The sequence below is a fragment of the Eleutherodactylus coqui genome, chromosome 8 (assembly GCF_035609145.1).
Source record: "Eleutherodactylus coqui strain aEleCoq1 chromosome 8, aEleCoq1.hap1, whole genome shotgun sequence".
Classification (NCBI taxonomy): domain Eukaryota; kingdom Metazoa; phylum Chordata; class Amphibia; order Anura; family Eleutherodactylidae; genus Eleutherodactylus; species Eleutherodactylus coqui.
Genome location: NC_089844.1, coordinates 67,379,129 through 67,400,611, shown reverse-complemented (window position 1 = coordinate 67,400,611; position 21,483 = coordinate 67,379,129). Strand labels below are relative to the sequence as shown.

Sequence of the window (21,483 nt, the reverse complement as noted above, 5' to 3'; positions counted from 1 at the left end):
CATCTATTTACCTACTCTCTATCTCATATCTGTCTATTTACTCTCTATCTCATATCTATCTATCTACTCTTTATCTCATATCTATCTATCGCTCTCTCTTATATCTATCTCTCTCATATCTAAACTATCTCTCTCATATCTCTAAACTATCTCTTTCATCTATCTCTCTTATCTATCTATCTATCTCATATCTATCAATATCATATCTATTTCAATATCTCATACCGTATTTATTGAAAAAAAGGACCAAATATGCGATTGACAAGGGAACTGTTAGGTGGATTCACCACTGGCTGAGTGATCTTACTCAAAGAGTGGTCATAAATGGCTGCACATCCAAGTTGAAGAATGCATCAAATGGGATGCCACAAGGCTCTGTCCTGGGCCCAATGTTGTTCAGCATTTTTATAAATGATCTGGACAAGGGAATAGATGGAAAACTGATCAAATTTGCCGACGACACAAAGCTAGGAGGGATAGCTAACACTAGAGAAGAGAGAGAGAGTATTCAAAAAGATCTAGAAAAGCTTGAACAGTGGGCAGCGACTAACAGAATGGTGTTTAACAAGGAAAAATGCAAAGTCCCACATCTGGACAAGAAAAATGAAAAAAAGCACATACAGAATGGGAGGAATTGGGGCACATGTGAAAAAGACTTGGGTATACTAATAGATCATAGACTGAACATTAGAGATGAGCGAGTATACTCGGTAAAGGCAATTGCTCGAGCGAGCATTGCCTTTAGCGAGTACCTGCCCGCTCGAGAGAAAAGGTTCGAGTGCCGGCGGCGGGCAGGGAGCTGCGGGGGAGAGCGGGGCGGAACGGAAGGGAGATCTCTCTCTCCCTTCCCCCCCCCCCCCCCCGCTCCCTCCTGCTGACTGCCGCTACTCACCGCTCCCCCGCGTGGCACCCGAACCTTTTGTCTCGAGAGGGCAGGTACTCGATAAAGGCAATGCGCGCTCGAGCAATTGCCTTTACCGAGTATACTCGCTTATCTCTACTGAACATGAGTCAACAATGTGATGCAGCAGACAAAAAGGCAAACACAATTCTCGGATGTATGAAGAGAAGCATAGAGTCTAGATCACGTGAGGTAATTATTCCCGTCTACTCTTCCTTAGTCAGAGCTAATCTGGAAAAATGTGTCCAGTTCTGGGCACCCTACTTTAAAAAAGACATAGACAAACTGGAGCAAGTTCAGAGAAGAGTCACCAAGATGGTGAGCAGTCTGCAAATCAAGTCCTATGAGGAACGGTTAAAGGATCTGGGAATGTTTAGCTTGCAAAAAAGAAGGCCGAGAGGAGACTTAATAGCTGTCTACAAATATCTGAAGGGGAATCAGCCCTATTCTCATTTGCACAAGGAAAGACTAGAAGCAATGGGATGAAACTGAAAGGGAGGAGACACAAATTAGATATTGGAAAAACTTTCTGACAGTGAGGGTAATCAATGAGTGGAACAGGTTGCCATTGGAGGTAGGGAGTTTTCCTTCAATGAAAGTCTTCAAAGAAAGGCTGGACAAATATCTGTCTGGGATGATTTAGTGATCCTGCATTGAGCAGGGGGTTGGACCCGATGACCCTGGAGGTCCCTTCCAACTCTACCATTCTATGACATCTATGAATCTATCTATCTATCTATCTGGCTCATATCTATCTATCTATCTATCTATCTGGCTCATATCTATCTATCTATCTATCTATCTATCTATGTAATAACTATATATCTATCTCATATCTATCAATCTCTCTCTCTAGCTATCTCATATCTATCTATCTCATACCTATTAATCTCTCTCTCTTGTTATCTATCGCCTATCTATCATATATCCTGCAATCTATCTCATATCTATCTATCTATCTATCTTATATCTCTCTATCTATCTCATATCTATTCATCCATCCATCCATCTAAGCCAAGCTCCCTTTAGACTTTTTTTTTTAACAGTGATTTCATACATAGCATTTTTTCAGAAGCGTGCAGTGGTATGATACCCAGCGTTTTTTGACAATTTTACGTGACAAAACAATGCTGCGGACAGATGGTCAATAAGAAGTTATTAGATGCACTACAGAGTGTTTTTATTTTGGCATTTTTTCTTACGTTCAGGGTGTTTTTTGGGACCAAAGCTTTTTTTTTTAACATAGAATACTCTAGCTATGGCATTTATATGCAGGCATTTTCCTGTAGACTTCTCTACAGAAAAGAAAACACCTAAAAAAAAAACGTGTGCATAAAAAAGGGATCACTGGAAAAAAAAAACTTTTAAAAACGTATGTGAAATTCATGGCATTTTTTTCACAAGGTAGAACAAAATGCCACAAAAAAACTGTCTGATATAAACCTTAAAGGGGTAATCCAGCCCTTAGAAATCGATGGCCTATCCTCAGGATAAGTCCTAAATATCTATTATGTTAGATTCTGTCACTCAGGATCCTTGCTGATCAGCTGATTGAAAGGGTCGGAGCTTCAATTTCTTCAATGTTACATCTGAGCATGATCAACTTTGTATTCAAAATCCCATATTAGTTATAGCTGCTGCTTTGAGTACTTTAATCAGCTAATTGGTGATTAGATACTTTAAAAGCAGAATACCCCCATTTGGAGTGCTTCTATTTCATTTTATACCAAGTTGAGATCCATAGGCCAAACCCCAGATACCTACATCACCATGCTGATTTCTTTGGTTATCTACATATCTCTCTTAGAGCTAATTTACATTGGTAAAGTAAATGGTCAAGTAGGCAGGCAAGTTAGTAAAAGCGTGACCAATCAACCAGCAAATACAGACTGGTCAAGTAGACAGTCGAGTAAACAGATAAGCATTCGGAAGAATCAAGTGGTAGAGCAGACAGCATAATTCCTTATGTACTCACCCTCTCATCCCCAGCTCTACTGTGCACTCACCTTGCACTCTCCCTCTATGAACAGAATAGTGCATAGGCGAGTAGAATAGTAGTGGAAGAAGGTTTTTCTTTTTTCTGGGCTAAGTTAACTAGGGCCAGTTAACTTACTAATGTAAACACAGGCATTGAAATGTGAGTGCAAGAGAAGAACTGAACCCATTAACTGTGCCTAGTGAACTGGGCTCAGTTACTTGACTAATGTAAAGTACCGTACATACTCGAGTATTAGCCGACCCGAGTATAAGCCGAGACAATAAGTTTCACCACAAAAAACTGAGAAAACTTATTGACTCGAGTATAAGCTGAGCTATACTCAAGTATATACTAGGTAAAAAAAAACCTCCATACTCACCTCCCAGCCGGCGTCTGTGTCTGTGCGACAAGCTGCTTGAATTCTCCCCACTGTCATCCCCGCCATCCTCTCTGCTTGGCTCTGTCAGTGCTGTGTAAGTAAGCGCTGTGATTGGATTGAGCGCCAGCTAATTACAGCTGGCGCTCGATCCAATCACAATGCTAACTTACACAGCACTGACGGCAGGGGATTTGAAAGCCGAGCAGGAAGATGACAGCGGGGAGAATTCTAAAGCAGTTTGATTGGCTGTGAATGATCGAGCACTGGCTGTGATTGGCTGACGCTCGATCCAATCACAGCTCTTACTTACACAGCGCTGACGGCGGGGGATGACAGAACCAAGCAAAGAGGATGGCGGGGGATGACAGTGGAGAGAATTCAAGCAGCCTGCTGCACCACCACCGGAGACACAGACGCCGGCTGGGAGATGAGTATGAAGTTTTGCCTGACTCGAGTATAAGCCGAGGGGGGCTTTTTCAGCACAAGAAAATGTGCTGAAAAACTAGGCTTATACTCGAGTATATACAGTAGGTTTTACTGTATCTTTCAGTATTTAACATGATTTTCCTTGACTTTTCAGAAAAATAGCCAAGGGAGGGAATTAAATAATACTTACCCATTAAATGCCCTTATACTCCAACAATGTTTCTCTGGCCCTGACACTCCGGTCCTGGAAATTCCTGTAACTGTCACGTGCCATTCATCATTCACGTAATGGCTGCAGTCAATCACTGGCTTAAGCAATGATGCTGCAATGTAAAGAATGGGACCACTGAGGTCAGTGGTTGGCTGCAGTGGTTTCATGAATGATGAACGGCACGTGACTGCTTCAGGAGCTTCTGTGACTGAGGTGATGAGAACAAGAGCAGTCACACTGGAGCGATTGGACATTAAACCCGTGAGTACTGTTTACCATTTTATTACATTCCTTGCACTTGGCCTTTTTTTGAAAAGTTTTGGAAATCACCTTGAGTATTTTAACTCAATTTCAATAGCCTACAGAGAGGAGGGGATAACACAGCAAAGATTAAAATGGGCTCCCCACCTGGTACTAGTGGACAATGCCACACACCTAACTACATGAGACAAGGGGGATTGGTGTTTCTTAACCCCTGATATCTTTCCTAGAGCCCTTGAGTTGTCCTACTTTGTTTTCTAACATTGTACACCCTGTAGAGACAGGACCTCTGCACAGTTTGCCACCACCGATCAAAGACGTGGCAAGACCCTCTATTTCGAGAGGACCCATAGCAGTGAAATAGGCTGCCACTATTTTATGTATACCCTTGCTCAATTCAACTATTTGTCAGGATTTGACAACAATTTTGAGCATTGAATACTGACATTAAAAAGTTCTGTCAAGTCATTCCACAAATAGAAATATATTCTAAAGTACCATTATTTCCTGCAAGCCAATTTATTGGGGACCTTAAAAAAACAAACCTTTCATTTCTCTAGAGCAGCACTAATTTTATCCACTGGAGGACTCTGAACATTTCTTTTGATTTCTGTACTCTCAGATATTGTAAAATGGCCATGTTGGCTGCAGCACTATATAATAATTACCAAATAAGTTACGTTTTTTTTATTCCATTTGTAAAGATACATATTTTGCTTGCTCATTCTTCCTGCTTCCAACATATCAATTTCAAGAGCTGACTCTTCACTTGCTACCTAATATATTTCCCCCCTTGATAGGTGTCATTGTCACAAAAATCAATGTTATTCATTTCACCTATCAGTGATTGTAATGTTATGGCTGATCGGTCTATGCCGTGAACCTAATATTTCCTTTATTGCATTTATGGCATTTTTCCTAGAACATACCTTAGAAAGTAAAAGTTGATTTTCTTCTAATTTATATGCAAAAGGTCACTCTGGCAAAAACAAATTTTTCAATCACTGAACCTGATTGTCTATCATGCTCTGGAATCTCCTATGTGTATCGCAGTCACTTCCATCCAGTGCAGCCTCCTGTCTGATGCTTATTAGACACCATCTTGATGTTCAGATTTGTCCCTGCTTTTCTTTCACTCTTCTGTACTATCAATGACACAGCACAGACTGACTGAAAACTGACTAATTTGAGAAAATATAAACCCAAGTAATTCTTAGCCAGTCAGCAAGAGATCAAATGACCACCTGAGGAAAAGAACTTAAGGATTTTCAGATAGAAAGGAATAACTAAACAAGGTAATACTAGCCAACTTATATGTACCGGAGGACTAGTTACATAATTAATGAAAAACAAAATTTATCTTGTGGCTCTTCAAACAAAGTGCACATAGTAATAAACTACAAAGTTTTCTAAACTCAATGTCATCCGTATAGGAGAAGGTGAAGAAAATTAAGGGAATCCCGGAACTGTCAATATAGCCAGAGTGGTACTTGAGGTACAGCAGAGTCATAACAAGACTTTCGGTCACCCAAAGTATTGATTCAGTTTACTGATGAAGTATTGTATCTAAATCCCATGGCCAAGACATATTGGTTTGTTGCAATCAGCCCCGACATCCAGCAAACGTGACCTGCCAGCCCCACTTCTAGCTACTTCCCTGCATTGGATGTTAGCTTTATTTAATAAAAACCTATGTACATATTTTGACATCAAATCGATGCCTTCATCAGGCTTAATGCCTAAATCCCCTGTGGTCAGTGTTAACTGGTAAACTGTCATGATACAGCAGCACAACTTAAAGCATGCTCCTAAATTACATACATTTATCTAGTGAAGAACTGATTTGATAGACTGGCTTCCACAAGCTTTTTCTCAGATTAGCATAAAAAAAAGGTAAAAAAAATAAAACCCCACATATTTGGTATTGTCACGTCCGTAACGACGCGTACAATAAGTTGCACATGCTTTTGACTGTGCACGTAAAAAATCGCTAAAAAAACGCTAGAAAACTGAGGCAAAATGCTAATTTTTAGCATTTTGCCTCACTAAAAACACAATAAAAGTGATCAAAAAAGCCGTATGTACCACAAAATGGAACCAGTACAAACTACAGCTCGTCTCGCAAAAAATAAGCCCTCATACAGTGCTGTACATTGAAAAATAAAAAAGTTACAGGACTTTGAATGCAGCAATTTAGAATAGAAAAAAGATTTCCAAAAAAAAAGGGTTTTTATTGCAGAAAAGTGGGAAAACCTAAAAAAAAATTAAGAATTTTGGTATCGTTGTAACCGTACCGACCCGCAGAAAAAATGGAATGTCTCATTTATGCTGCATGATTAACGCTGTAAAAAAAAAATTTTAAAAAATCTATGGCAGAATTGATGCGTTTTCTCTCCCTGCTATCATAAAAAAAAAAAAAAAAAGTTTTACAATATAGTCTATGTACCCAAAAGTGGCACCGATAAAAACTACAGTTCGCCACGCAAAAAACAAGCCCTCATACGGCCACGTCGACGGAAAAATAAAAAAGTTATGACTTTTGATAAACGGAGAAGAAAATCCGCCAAAAATTGTTGCGTCCTTAAGCCCAAAATAGGCCATGTCATGAAGGGGTTAATGAGTACGTTCGCTCATCTCTAGTAGCGAAATAAAAACATACTTGAATAGTCCACTGATAAAGATGTGAAGGTTTTATGGTCTCTGAATCAGTGTTAGGGGGTCACCAGGCCAGAGTGTTATCTGTGTTGTAGATGTACTTACCATTCACGTATAAATCCTCTTGAACAATTTAGCCCTCTATTGAAAGTGTCAAAAGTTGTTATAAATTTATACTCCCAAATTCTTCTATGGCTTTGTGATTTGAAATTTCCTTTAAGTATAATAACTTTCATGTGTTTTATGTTGTGTCCGTGACTAGAGAAGTGCTTGGATGCAGGTAAATCTGGACAATTCACACCAATCATATGACAGTAGTGACATGCTCAGGGAAATATTAAGAAACTACAGTAATTTCTGAAGATGTTTGATGGGACACAGAATCTGACTCTAAGGCAAGCCATACATGGTTGAGCAAGATATCGGGCCGTGAAACTCGGCCCGTTATCGCGCACATGAACGTGCGATGTACCCACGTATGCAAGGCATTTTTGTGTCAAAATAGTCTCACATCACTTCAGTACAGTTGCAATCCTCTGGCTTTCCAAAACTTTGCATCACATGCTGTGCAATGTGTTTTACAGTCCCATTTAAAACAATGGGCATTGCGTTCCGAGGAACGTGGTGTGTGGGGAAAAAAAAAGAAATCGCTCATTTAGATCACTCCATTTAAAAGAATGGGATTCATATTCCTGCGAGATTTAGGTGTCTCTCAACGCACAAATCTCACACGATTTTCACGGCTGTGTGAAAGTGGCCTGAGACATCAGAATATGCAGGACCTCCTCATTATATTCCTTCTTCCAGTTGGACAAATTTGCTCTACCAAATTATTTCTATTTTTGTGCATTATAACTGTTATTGTCACAAGTTACAATCTTTCAGTGCATTATTGTATATTATTATTAATGTTACGGTTATTATTCCATTATTACTAAGTAGCACATGAACTCCTAGCTTAAAGGGGTTGTCCCGAGGCAGCAAGTGGGTCTATACACTTCTGTATGGCCATATTAATGCACTTTGTAATGTACATTGTGCATTAATTATGAGCCATACAGAAGTTATAAAAAGTTTTATACTTACCTGCTCCGTTGCTGGCGTCCTCGTCTCCATGGTGCCGACTAATTTTCGCCCTCCGATGGCCAAATTAGCCGCGCTTGCGCAGTCCGGGTCTTCTCCTCTTCTCTATGGGGCTCCGTGTAGCTCCGTGTAGCTCCGCCCCGTCACGTGCCGATTCCAGCCAATCAGGAGGCTGGAATCGGCAATGGACCGCACAGAAGCCCTGCGGTCCATGGAGACAGAGGATCCCGGCGGCCATCTTCAGCAGGTGAGTATGAAGACGCCGGACCGCCGGGATTCAGGTAAGCGCTGTGCGGGTGGTTTTTTTAACCCCTGCATCGGGGTTGTCTCGCGCCGAACGGGGGGGGGGGTTTAAAAAAAAAAAAACCCGTTTCGGCGCGGGACATCTCCTTTAATTATATAGAGACCAGGCCAATTTTGACCTTGAGAGCAAGAAAATGTTGACTTTTTTCTCTTTGCCTCCCAGCATTCATAAAGTTTTCCTACTTTTAGGTCAACATAGCTTTATGAGGTCTTTTTTTTACAGAACAAGCTGTACGTTAACCCCTTTCCATTGTCAATCTGTAGATATACAATACACCCTGGCTGGCAATGCTCCATGCAGCCACAGCTTATATATCTACAGTCCTAACTTCAATGGCAGATCAGGCTTGATAGAGCTCTAGTGTTTTAAAGAGATCAAGCCGACACAGGGGCAAGCTGACTCTCCTGCGGTGACCAGGAGAAGAATGGACCAGCACCCCATCATAAAAACACAACACTCAAGGTAATTTATTTATACAGTATATTTCTACGTGGAATGACAATGAAACGGCACAAAGCATTATAAATAATTGAGTTATAAGGAAAAGTACTCCAGAATAGTTATTTCATGGAGAATATAAGTATGCACTCAAAGAGACTTGTCGAGAGAGCAGACAGGTCCATGTAATGTCTAGATAACATTTAGACCACATCTAGCAGCAAAGTGTAAAACTAGCCCTTAGTTCAAGTTCTTACTGTAAAGTTTTGGTGCAGTTTTTTCCATATGTGCATCTTAAATGAAGGAGAAATACAACTAAAAGTCTACAGGGAACCTGTCACCACCATCTCACCCCTAAGACTAATTTGACTGGCTGGAAGGGTCTGAAAAATCAACGGCTTCTGATGCCCTTATTTTTTCCTGATGGCCACAAAGTTATTCCCCATTGTATGCAGATCAGCAGAGAAGAGTCATCAGGCCAAGAAGAGTCATACTGATTCATGAGCTGCAGAGCTAACCACACCCCTTTCTCTTGATAGATAGTTCCTCATGTTCCCCGTTACACGACTATGAGCTCATGAATCAGTGTGACTCTTCTTGGCCAGATGACTCTTCTCTGCTGATTTTTATACAGAATGGGATAACTTTGAAACCTAATTCTGGAGGTAAAAAGATTCATTAGGAAAAGAGAAAGCATTTGTATTGATTGATTGATTTTTCAACCATTGCTGGCCATTAATGTTAGTTTTAAAGGTTAGATGGTGGTAACAGTTTCTTTTTTGTTTAATTCACACGGGCATACGCAGTTTTCGATCCATGAATTCACAGCATTTTCACGAATTGAAACATGCATATTCCCTGCATATCTGGCCCTGCTGGTGTCTTTTTTGCGTAAATATTAACAGCGTTTTTCATGCACACCAAAAATGGGGAAAAAAAATCGCAAGATTGTCCATTGATTTCATATGTAAATACACAGTGAATACGCGTGTATGAAGAGTATTTACTACATATTTAACCTTCCAAATTGACTTCAATGGGCTTGTTTGGTCCAAAGCAAAATAGGACATGCTGCAATTCTTTTCACGTGCACAGATACGCACAGCAACAACGCAGGTCTGAATACCCCAATGCAAATCAAGGGGGAGTCAGCACTCTGTATGGAGTGAATACACGTTAGTGTGAATGAACCCTAAGACTGGAATCGCACATGCGGTCGCAAATATAGACTCCAATGGGGCCCTTGGTGTGCAATTCCACACAGCCAGGAAGATCAATTACACCAGGGACTAAGTAGGCTATCCCACCTGTTCAAACATGTTGTGGGTGTGTCCCGCACCGATGTGAACAGGCCTGGCAATGGAAAAAAGTACAGTAAGGCTGCCTTAACACGGGCAACGAAATCTCACACAAATATGAACCACATTCTTTTGAATGGGGCCATACACATATGCAATGTTTTACCTGCATTGCACCGCAGGCGATACGGGAATCTAATTACGGGATGTTCTAACTTTCGCATCGCAGGGCCCATAGTATTCAACGGGGCCGGCGGCAGCATTGCACCACCTGCTAGGTACACGTGATGCAATACGAGGTCTCCCATTGAAAACAATGGGAGAAACTCCACGATCCTCTGCCTTGGCTGACAGCCATGGTAGAGGATTGCTTCTTCCCCAAAGTGATGCAAGGTGTTTTAACATGAAAACGCCTCACATCCTTGAGGAATTCACATGGTGGTGAGCGCAATATGGGGCCATGATTCACAGCCCCATATCGCGCTCACCCGTGTGAAGTTAGTCTAAGGAGCGTGGATCCTCTCTCGAGAGGACATGATAGCATTTTGGCCTTGAGTCTGCTAATTTAAGCAACTATTCCTGCATTGTTGGTATCCAGATGTGTGGGATCTGCATGACCAGATCTTTGTGCACCTTCAGTACTCGGAGCCAATGCCTTCGGTTTTTGTTCAGTTCAGTGCCGGAGGCTATTTGGAACCTGTGGTGCAGATCTGGCATAACATGTTGAATTAAGCAGCACATCATGTGTGTTATTTTGTCCGGGAAGTGCCACAGGGCATCACAGAAATCCAATGGACCCCACTACAGTCAATGGGGTTCATTCAGTGCATATCGATTCCATCATAAGACATATCCATTTCAATAGGGCGTCTGTTTTCCGGCTTCCTTGGGGGGGCTGAACAGAAACTCTGAAGGGAAACCAAGCATTTGTATGAACCCAGCTTTAGCTGCTGGGCCTCTATTACTGCAATCCATCAACTAATAATCTCAAGACTAACATTTTCAGAAATTTATAACAAATCAACATTTAACATCCAGTTTTTGCATCCTTATTGACTTGAATAGGCAAGTCTCATCCACAAATTGGATCAGTATAGTGCATGACTTGTTTTTTTTCATGCAATCTGTATGAAAAAATGATGTGTTTTGGACACTGACTTTTTCGTACCATGTGCTGTCCAAGTTTATTCTATTGTAGAATCAATCAGCACATGGACTGAAAACATGTTTGTGTGGCTTTGGCCTTAGGTCGACGATACACTACTGTCAGGTTTTGCTGCTGGGATCTGTTATTCTATATCAGTTTCCAGCAGCACATCTTCACAGGTGTGTGATAATTGAACTGTCTGGTTGTGGAGTTCTCCAACCAGCCAATCCCCCTGGTCTGCAACTCATATATACCAGCCCCTCTGCTAGAGGAAGCTGGTTTCCCAATGCTCTGGTGCTTGCTCCATGCATGGTGTTTGTGTGTACTTGTGTGAACAGTGACGTATTCTGTGTGTCTGTGCAGGTGGCCAGACATGAGGTGTGAACAGTCCTGTTGTGTGTGTTTGTGTAAACAGTGATGTATCCTCTGTGTCTGTGCAGGTGGCTGGACATGAGCTCAGAACAGTCCTGTTATTGGTGTGAACAGTGACGTGTTCATTGGGTCTGTGCAGGTGGCCAGACAAGGTGATTGAGCAGTCCTGTTCTGTCTTGCGTGCAATCCCTGGCATGTTTGTGTGAACTGTGTCCTGTCCTGCTGTCGATTGTTTGCCATCTAGGACAAGGTAGTACCCTAGATTCCAGCATGATGCCATCCCTCTCAAGACAATTGCCTCACATGCAGGCAGGTTTCACATGGTAGTTGTTTTGTGAGAGTAGAGACCCACGAGACAACGAGGACCCTTGAAGCAGGCTCGTGGGCGTAAGTGACGTGGCCAATTCATGAACTAATACCTCGTACATTCTATAGCAATTCCATCTGTTATGTGTCTTGGTATGTATGGTGCATGTTTTGGTTGTCAATTTAGTCCTTATGTTATGTCTGTCCGTGAGTACAGTGCACAGTTCTTCCCTTTGGTGTTCCACTGTATATTTGTGTAGTATATTAAGTCTCTAGCCAGCGTGTTCTGTTTGGACACAATACCATCCTTGCATCCGTGCTGAGGCGTGGTGCACCCAGTGAACGTAACAACTACCTACTGTATTTGGACCCGCCATTTTGGATTAATAATACGGAAGTGCATCTTGGCCTGACCGTGGGTCTTCTGACCAAAACTCTGAGCATCATAGGAAAGTATGAAGCTCAGAGTTTCTGTCATAAGACCAACGATCAGGCCGGGACGGATTTCAATATTATGGACACAAAACAGGGCCCAAAACACAGTAGTGTGTCACCAGCCTTAGAGCTCCCTCCCATGAGTGTATTTAGCCTGTGTATTACACACATAATTTTTGCTTGCTTAATACTAAGTGCTAAAAAGCCCATTCATTTAAGTTATGCCATTCAGACCTGCATATTATATGCATGAAAAAAATGCAGCCTGTCCTATTTTAGTGAATAAAACGCAGCGTTATCATAGTCTGGTGCATAAAATATGCAGCAAATATGCATGTTACATGTGTATGTACTGCATATTATGTGTGTAAAAACTAAGTGCGTATCTGAGCCCTTAGGTGGATGGCACACAAACCATCTGGGTGCATTCATCCAAACCACTCACCCACATGACCAATGATTGAATAATTTGCCAGCAACATTGTGCAGTCATTGCCCACCATGGGTGGTTGTGGTTTGACCAACCGGATCATATGACTTCAGCCCTTAAAGCTCATGCTAAGTAGATCCAATACATAGGCTAGCTATGTGGCTGGTATTTAGATGCAATAGTCAATTAACCATACAGTAGCACTTACATTGAAATACAGTAGATGCAATGTGGGAAGGAAAGTGTGATGCTAATTAAAGAAGTTAAAATTAACAAGTCTCACATGCAGGAATAAACACAATCTCTATATAAGAAGCTCGTCAAGGAGAAGTACTCTATAAATATCTACGTTTCTGCTGGATCTACTGTACATCTAAAGTGATTGACCAAACCACATACAGTAAACAAACCGCGGAACGTTGCTGCCCACAATGTGACTTTGAAATTATGAAACTATTCAAGAATTACAGCCTCCTGTGCTCATTTCAACCTGTGCGTCATTCACTAATGGCAACATTTACTTTCTATATTAAGAAATCTTATTTTTAGTCACAAATTAAAGAGCCACTCCACCGAAAACCCATTTTTCTATGCCAGCTCCCCTCATCTCATTGCCTGTCAAACTCTGGAGACTCCTCTATGTATTGCAGCCACTTCCTTGCAGTGCAGCCCCCTGTCTGATATTTATTAGGCACCATCTTAAGCGCTTATTAACATGGTCATAAGAGCATTTCTGTTGCATAAATACGAATTTTGGTTGTCCGTGTATGTTGCCCATTCCTGCGGGGTTTAGTACGTGCAAATACAGTATGCAAAAAAGTATGCAGAAGGGCCCATGCATACACCTGCATATTTGCACCACCCTGTGCACTTTAATAGCTTATCAAGCTGCATAATACGCACCAAAATAGGACATGGCGCATATTTATTCATTCGATCGAACATCCATGAGTTCTATTCACTGTGTATTATACGCGTAAAAATTGCACGCAAAATACGATGCGCAAATACACTTATGTGAATGAAACCAAAGGCTATATTCACACAGGTGAGTGTGATATTAGGCCACGAAACCCGGCTTGATATCGTGCTTATCAAAGTGAATTTTACCTTACGAATGCGAAGCGTTTTTCATGCAAAAATGCCTTGCATGACTTCTGTGAAATTGTGATCGGCAAGTGTTTCCTATTGACTTCCATGGCAAACGCCACATCGCAACGAATGGCATGCAATGTTTTTGGCTGTCCCATTGAAAACAAGGGGCAATGCATTCCAAGGAACACACAAAAAAGGACGTGCAGCGATTCTCATGTGTATGACTCCATTCAAAAGAATGGAGTTCATATTCAAGCGAGTTTTGTGCGTCTCGCAGCACACAAAATTTTAGCGAGATTCGTGCTCTTGTGAATGTAGTTTAAGAGTGAGATTTTTACTTTCATTTGCAGTCAATTCCATGATACATCAACATAGCGTTAGCTCAGGCTGCGCCATTTTTGCCTGCTGGTGGGACAATTTACGTATGATTACCTTCTACATTCACCTAAATAAGCTGCAGACCATAATTACACAATCAGGAGGATGACCTGTGATCTCCTCTATTATAACTGTGTGACAGGAGATGTGAGATCTTCATCAGTAACTGGGACAGGAATGTCAGTGTCCCCCTCTTGACAGTAGGGATCATGTAATAGCCTCACTCAAACTGAGAGTTTGACAAGAAAATGAATATATCACCCCAAGCTGGTCAGAATTGAGATCATACGACCACCTGAGGAAAAAATGGCTGGGCGTTTCAGACAGAAAGAAATAACTAACCAAGATAACACTAACTCACTTATCTATGCTGGGGGGGGGGGGGGGGGAACTACATAATGAAGGAATTTAAAAAATCATCAGAGTGGCCCTTTAACATATACGAGTGAACGTTTATGTTGCACCCCTCATATGTTTCATCTTGTGAAAGCAGGCAAGTCTTTATCACCTCATGATGTAACTACTGGTTAAAATACACAACCTCCAACCACAAACAGCTCTAATAAACTTAAGGTATAACTTAAAAGGGAATCTATCACCTACTTTACCCCTATAAACTAAGCTTATGGGCTGAAAGTAGTTGACCCGCTGAGTCCAGGGATGTAAGATTTATACTTACCTCTCCCATCGTCCTCCTGGTGTAAGTGCTTAAAGGGGTTTTCCACTAAAATACTACTGATGACTATCATCAGGATAGGCCATCAATAATTGATCAGCTGGGGTCCATCGCTCAGGACCCCGACCGATCAGCTGAGTGGGCGCATGCTGTCTGCTCCGCAAATGCAAACAGGTCGGAGTGGATTAAATCGATGAGAGCCATGTCTGCAGTTATAAGTGCTGGCCACTACATGGGAGGTCAGCGTGGAGGCTTCTACTCCAAATACACAGAGGTGGGAGCAGAAGTCTCTGTGCCGACCTCCTTATAGTGGCCAGCGCTTGTACCTACAGGCACAACTCCCATTGATTTCAATGAGAGCTGTGTCTGCAGTTACAAGTGCCGGCCACTACCCGGAGGTCGGCACGGAGCCTTCTGCTCCGACCTCTGTGTTATTGCAGCGCTGACAGCATACACCTGCTCAGCTGATCGGTCAGGGTTCTGAGCACTGGACCCCAGCCGATCAACTATTGCTGACCTATCCTAATGATAGGTCATCAATAGTATTTCCCTGGAAAACCTCTTTAAACCCACCGCTCAATGCATTGTGCAGCGCTGCTATGTAGTCCTCCTATTCTAATTTTAGAATGCCGCTTAATGCATTGAGTGGATGCTTTCAGAACTCACACCAGGGGGATGATGGGGAAGGTGAGTATCATACTTACATCCCCGGACTCAGCGGGTCACCTACTTTCAGCTCATAAGCTTAGCTTATAGGGCTTAAGTTAGGTGACGGTCCCTTTAAAGGTGACTGATGTTAACCTCACTATTTCCTGCCTTGTGCCCATCACAGAGAGTGGGATATTGGGGATAACATCCCAGGGTCCTCATACAGAAGAGCTGGTGATCAATATAGCGGCTGTGGAAGGTTATGGTTTATTTTGACCCTAGATCACTCTTACCATTAGTTTGGTAACTAAAGGTCTTTTCTACACTGTCAATACTGTATGTTCCTGAACAAGCTTTAGTGTGGTCATTCAAGAACATGCAATTATATTGTTGTCAGCAGCACATTGCTGTTTACACAGAGTGATGTACTGCCGACAAAAGATGACTTTTGTTGTCACAAAAAAAAAAAAGCAATTATCCGACAAAGAAGCGTTTGTTTATTCGTAGGGTAATCAGCAGTACCTGCTCATTGCCAGAAGATTGAGTGAAGGCACTTTCAGACGATCGTTCATTCATGATCATCTGCCCATGTAGAAGGCCCTTAAGTAAAGTAATTTAGATCAGATTTGGCCACTAGCGCTCCATTCTAAAACTTTCACCACTAAGACTCATGCACACAGCAAAGTCTGTAAGTCGGCACACAAAGTCCATATGGTTCCATTTAACCAAGCAGTTTAAAGTCCAGGTAGTGCCTTAGGGTAAGGTCATATGTGGTATATATGCTGTGTATTACTTATGTGCAGAAAATACACAGCATTCCAAGGAATCTCATCCACACAGAGAGAAATCCACAGCCTGAAATGACCTGCAGTAATGCTCCGCTAGAACAACCCTTCTAGGGATGAATATCTCTGTAATACGATATGATTGGACCCACAGATTTCTATAGGTATTGCATCAATCTGTAATGCAGTGTATAACTGTGGCCTGAAAGGAAGCCTCACAGCAGTTTCATCCTGCCCAAATCATGGCCGGCAAAAAATACTGATAGCTTACAGAAAACTATGTTTTACTCTGAAACGTCAAAGTGTTTCAGAAAAAGCATAGATTCAAAAAGAGACAGACAAGGAGAGAAGCGTTTGCTGTGCACATCCCTTCCAGAGCCGTCGTCCCACACGTTTGACACGTTTCTGCCTGCGCACACATAGGGAGTGATCTGTCAATCAAACCGGAGGAGAATAACCTAACGCTCGGTTTTATTTTACGTATAATCCCCATATGATCCCAACAAAGTGCCCATAAACTTTAATGGCCAAATGCATGCCTCAAAGTTGTCCATATCTGGTCGCTTGGTTGTGCTTATCTATACAACTACATAAATATACTCTATTTAGTGGCAGTCATTTTTCATATATCTATCAACACATTTGATGGGACAGCTTCACATCAATATAGAAAGCAAACATTATGTGGATTTGACCTTGGTTTTTAATTTTGAACAACTGTGATCCCAATAACATGCTAACTGATGTCTTACGGCGGCTCCCCATGGATGTATTTCAATGCGATCTCTCCCAATATGCGCTCGCAAAAAAACCGCAGCATACTCTATCTTTGTTCGCCTTTGTGCACCACGGGCCCTATAGGAGTCTATGTGAGCTGTGCAAATACGCAGAAAAACAAACACACCTAAAACAAATTAGGTTGCACAGCCTTTTCAATCACGGCATAGGTGTGTCCTGCGCCCATGTAAAAGTTACCGCACAGCGCAAAAAGTACAGTAAAATGTGCTAAAACATGCGCAAAAAAGGCTCCTCCATTACACAAAAACATTTTGGCGCATACGCCCGTGAGAAGCCACAGAACTGTAGGAAAAACTTTATCCATGTTTAACTTCATTCCATAAGTTACCATTATACAGGGCCAAAATAGTTACTGAAAATGAAATCATCGCCCTGACTCGACTACATCTGCATGTTAGTTGTTCTACATGTAAAATGTTTCACTTCTATATATTTATAGCTATTTCTTGCTTATATATAGGTTACATCCTCATAATGACCCGTTGAAGCACCTTTCTGCAAAGCATTATTTTTAGCCTTTCCAACCAGTCCACCACAATCTGATATTCCCTTTCTACAACCCTCCCTTAACTCCCTCCCATTGCCCTTGACTCAGTTACTTGTTCGTGGTTCTGCTGTGGATGGTTAAAAAGGAATACCTTGCTGCGTTCATACCTCCCCCTTGCGCAGGAACTCCTAATCATATCCTAAAGAGAGCCAAACTTCAAACAGCATAGCGTTAAGGTGCAGATTATTTGTAGGGTTCAGAACGAACCTCCCCGAAGCACACGGCAAATGTCTCACTTTGAATCTAGATCACACACAGTTCCGGAAATCTAATTTCAGACTTAGTTGCTAAATGTGTAACATCAGTCTCAATATTTGAAAGGTTACACAGCACAGCAGGTTTCATCAAAGTGTGATTAACACACTGCACTCCAGGAGAGGATTGCATGGCCTTCTTCTTGAATATACTTAGATACTAGCCTATCAAATATTAATGGTTCCGCATACACCTTGGTCAGGGGATCTGTCACACGTATACCTAATTACCTGAGACACTCCTAGTACTCCCTCATCCAATAAATATGAGCTTTGACATGAAAATAGATCTGTTTCTCAACATGCTAACACAAGCAAGACCTTGCCAACCAAAGCCAGTGAACAAAAAAGGCAAAATGACAATGTGATACATATAGATGCACAATCACCTTCAACAATAGCCAAATGTGCAGCTACAGTTGACTTTGCAAGCCATTCACTTTAATCAACTTCATTGTCAAATCGTCAGACTTCCCTAAACTGAAGTGTAAAAAATAGGGCATTCCCATAAATTATTAGTGTGTATCACAGAGCAGTAGAACATTTAGCAGACATTGCACGACTCGCAGTCATCTGCAAGCATTTGCCAGTGATTTGTGAAAAGGATGCTCATCCGACTAGTCTAGGTCAAGTGATTATACATCGAGGATGCATTAAGATGACAACACTTCCTGACGCTACAAGGAGCTGAGACTATATAGGTGCACTAAGTTTATCTGATGGAGCAGAAGTGAGTTGGTCAGATGGAGCTGTACAGTGTCTGTTAGATGTAGCAGTGCTGGGCATTATCATATGGGGTGGAGTTGACTTTGCCACATATAGCAACATTGTGTTTGCCAGATGTAGTTGTGCTGGGCTATGATGACTTGTGTAGTTGAGCTGAGTTTCAAGGGAACAGGAATGCAGAAATTTTATATAATGTAGTATTGTTTTACTCCTGGAACTAAAATCCAATTCTTTTCCTATACTTTTCATTAGTTTGTATCGCATCACTTTCACAATATCGTGCACAGTATTTCGCTTCAGTATTGAAAGCCAAAAACCAGGAGTGACAAAAACAGTGAAAAGTATAACAGATAACATTAAGATTTGCACCTCCTTCATATTTTAGATCCACTCCTGACCAAAATTCTGCAGTATGAAAATGGCCCAAAGCGACTAAATTTTCAATTCAGGCATAACTTTTGCATGAACCAGTACAATTGTCTCTTATCTCTTATTGATAAAACAAGGAAACAATAATATTTACACTAGAAACATATTAGATACATATAACACCCAATGCAAATATGAACTATGTACAATGTAAACAATACATGCCTGCTAAACAAAAGGCAACACAGTAAATAATCCCATCCTTCATACTCAAGGCAATACAAGGCAGATTTAACCTATTTCCAAGCGGAATCTGGGTTGTGGCCAACACACTAAGCACAGGGCATTCATAGGGATGGACTCTTATTATAAGTGACAGATCCCATCTAGGACTTTTCTCCCTAGTTTGTGTCACACAGCATGTGACTCACAATTAAAGCCACCGGATTGATGTCCCCATCTGCCAGGGACGCTTGCTATGTTATACATAGTGAGGGCAACTGGACAAAGACACAGAAGTTAAATTGCCTGTTGAAAGTAGGTGACAGAACATGACATGGAGAAGAAGAAAATCTGCTTATCTTCAGAACTGCATCCCATAGCAATGCATAACCAACTTGTCTATGAAGCCTGAGGAGGAGGTTGGAGGTGACAGATGTCTTACCTTTGCTGACTGTTTAGCAGCAGGGCAGGCTGGAGAGGTTCCCTGGCAGTTGTGGTGTTCGCTGCTGCTGCAGCAGTTTGGTTTGTTGATGCTCTTCACCCAGATCTTGCTCTTTACTCAGCTCAGTCTTTTTCCTTCTGGTCCTCCAGGCAGGACAGTATGGGTTAACTCCTGTGCCCCACCCACACAATATTAACATTTAACATCTCAATGTAGTTATGGAGTACTAATGAAATCATGTGCAGGCTATATAGCATTAATGCTTGCTTAAAAAAAAAAAATTTAAAAATTGGATGCCAAATGTCCACCGGGATAATCCAGGGAGTCTCTCATCAACTTTTACTATACATTGAAGTAGCAGCCCCAACTGGGCTCTGAGTGATGCTTTAAGCTCAAGCTCCTTTTTCTGTGTCCATCATTTAGGCTCAGTACGCAGGCGCATCCCAAGAGCCTCACGTCTGAACTCCCCTAGTGCGAGGCTGAGAGAGAGGGAAAGTTGTGTTATTGCTCTCAGTGACAAAATAACATTCCTGCAGATATGATACCTTTTATTGCCTAGCAAGAGTAAAAGAAAGGATGTTAAACAGCAAGCTTTCATAGCTACTCAAGTCGCTTCATCTGGTATAGAAGGGAAAGTTAAAATATATAGTATACTCACGTAATTGCTTTTTCTTCAGCCTTCCACGCAGCACAGCATGGGTTAACTTCAGAGTCTAACCCACAAGACAAGTAGCCGCTGCAAGTAAGCACAGCGTTAATATCTGCCTAGAAATGACACTTCCTCCCATCACCTCCCTCCTCTTGTTTTATTCTTTTTTTGTGATGCTCCATATACACATATAGTAAAGAGAGGTAACAGAACAGAAGAGGAATTGCAAACAGGCTGCATGTCTATAGGTGGAAGTGTTTCCCTTTAAGGAGTCCCCCTGAATATGACAGGAGATGTATTACCTATATAAAGCAGCAGGGGCGACAGAATGGGGGCTATGTGCTCCTGTCTGCTGGGTGCTGCGCTGCCCAGCATTGTATTGTGCCAGAAAGGTTAGCAGGCTGGATGTTCATGCTTGCTCTGTATCGCTTTGCTGTATTTTTTTCTGAGGCTAGTTCCCTCTAGTGGCCGTATAGAGCACCCAGCCAGTGCTTTACTATATTCCATCACTTGTAGTCACTTTTTGCAGATATCAGATACAAAGAGAAGTGTGAACTTTGATAAAGTAAGGATAAGTATTAATAGGCTGGGGCTACATGGAGACTTTTTGTAATGTGAGTTTCCAATTTTAATGATAGATAGATAGATAGATAGATAGATAGATAGATAGATAGATAGATAGAGAGATAGATATGAGATAGAGAGATAGATATGAGATAGATAGATAGATAGATAGATAGATATGAGATGGATAGATAGATAGATAGATAGATAGATAGATAGATAGATAGATAGATAGATAGATAGATAGATATGAGATAGAGAGATAGATATGAGATAGATAGATAGATAGATAGATAGATAGATAGATAGATAGATAGATAGATAGATAGATATGAGATAGATACATAGATAGATAGATAGATATGAGATGGATAGATAGATAGATAGATATGAGATAGAGAGATAGATAGATAGATAGATAGATAGATAGATAGATAGATAGATAGATAGATAGATAGATATGAGATAGATAGATAGATAGATAGATAGATAGATAGATAGATATGAGATAGATAGATAGATAGATAGATAGATATGAGATGGTTAGATAGATAGATAGATAGATAGATAGATATGAGATGGTTAGATAGATAGATAGATAGATAGATAGATAGATAGATAGATAGATAGATAGATAGATAGATAGATAGGAGGAATACGTATTATTGATTTAAAGCAGCCAAAAAAATATCCTTATGGCTCCACA

The 21,483-nt window shown here is 41.3% G+C and overlaps 1 protein-coding gene across 2 annotated transcripts in view; it reads right to left on the bottom strand.

Moving 5' to 3' along the window:
* ZNF385B (zinc finger protein 385B) overlaps positions 1–20,262 on the bottom strand; it is a 621,952-nt gene extending 601,690 nt beyond the window's left edge. For both annotated transcript variants that reach the window (XM_066575763.1, XM_066575764.1), the window contains exons 1-2: positions 20,223–20,262; positions 19,565–20,043 (exon numbers count right to left, since the gene is read on the bottom strand). The gene's annotated coding sequence lies outside the window, so the exon portion shown is untranslated. The remainder of the gene's footprint in view (positions 1–19,564; positions 20,044–20,222) is intronic.
* Between the last annotated feature and the right edge of the window lie 1,221 nt (positions 20,263–21,483).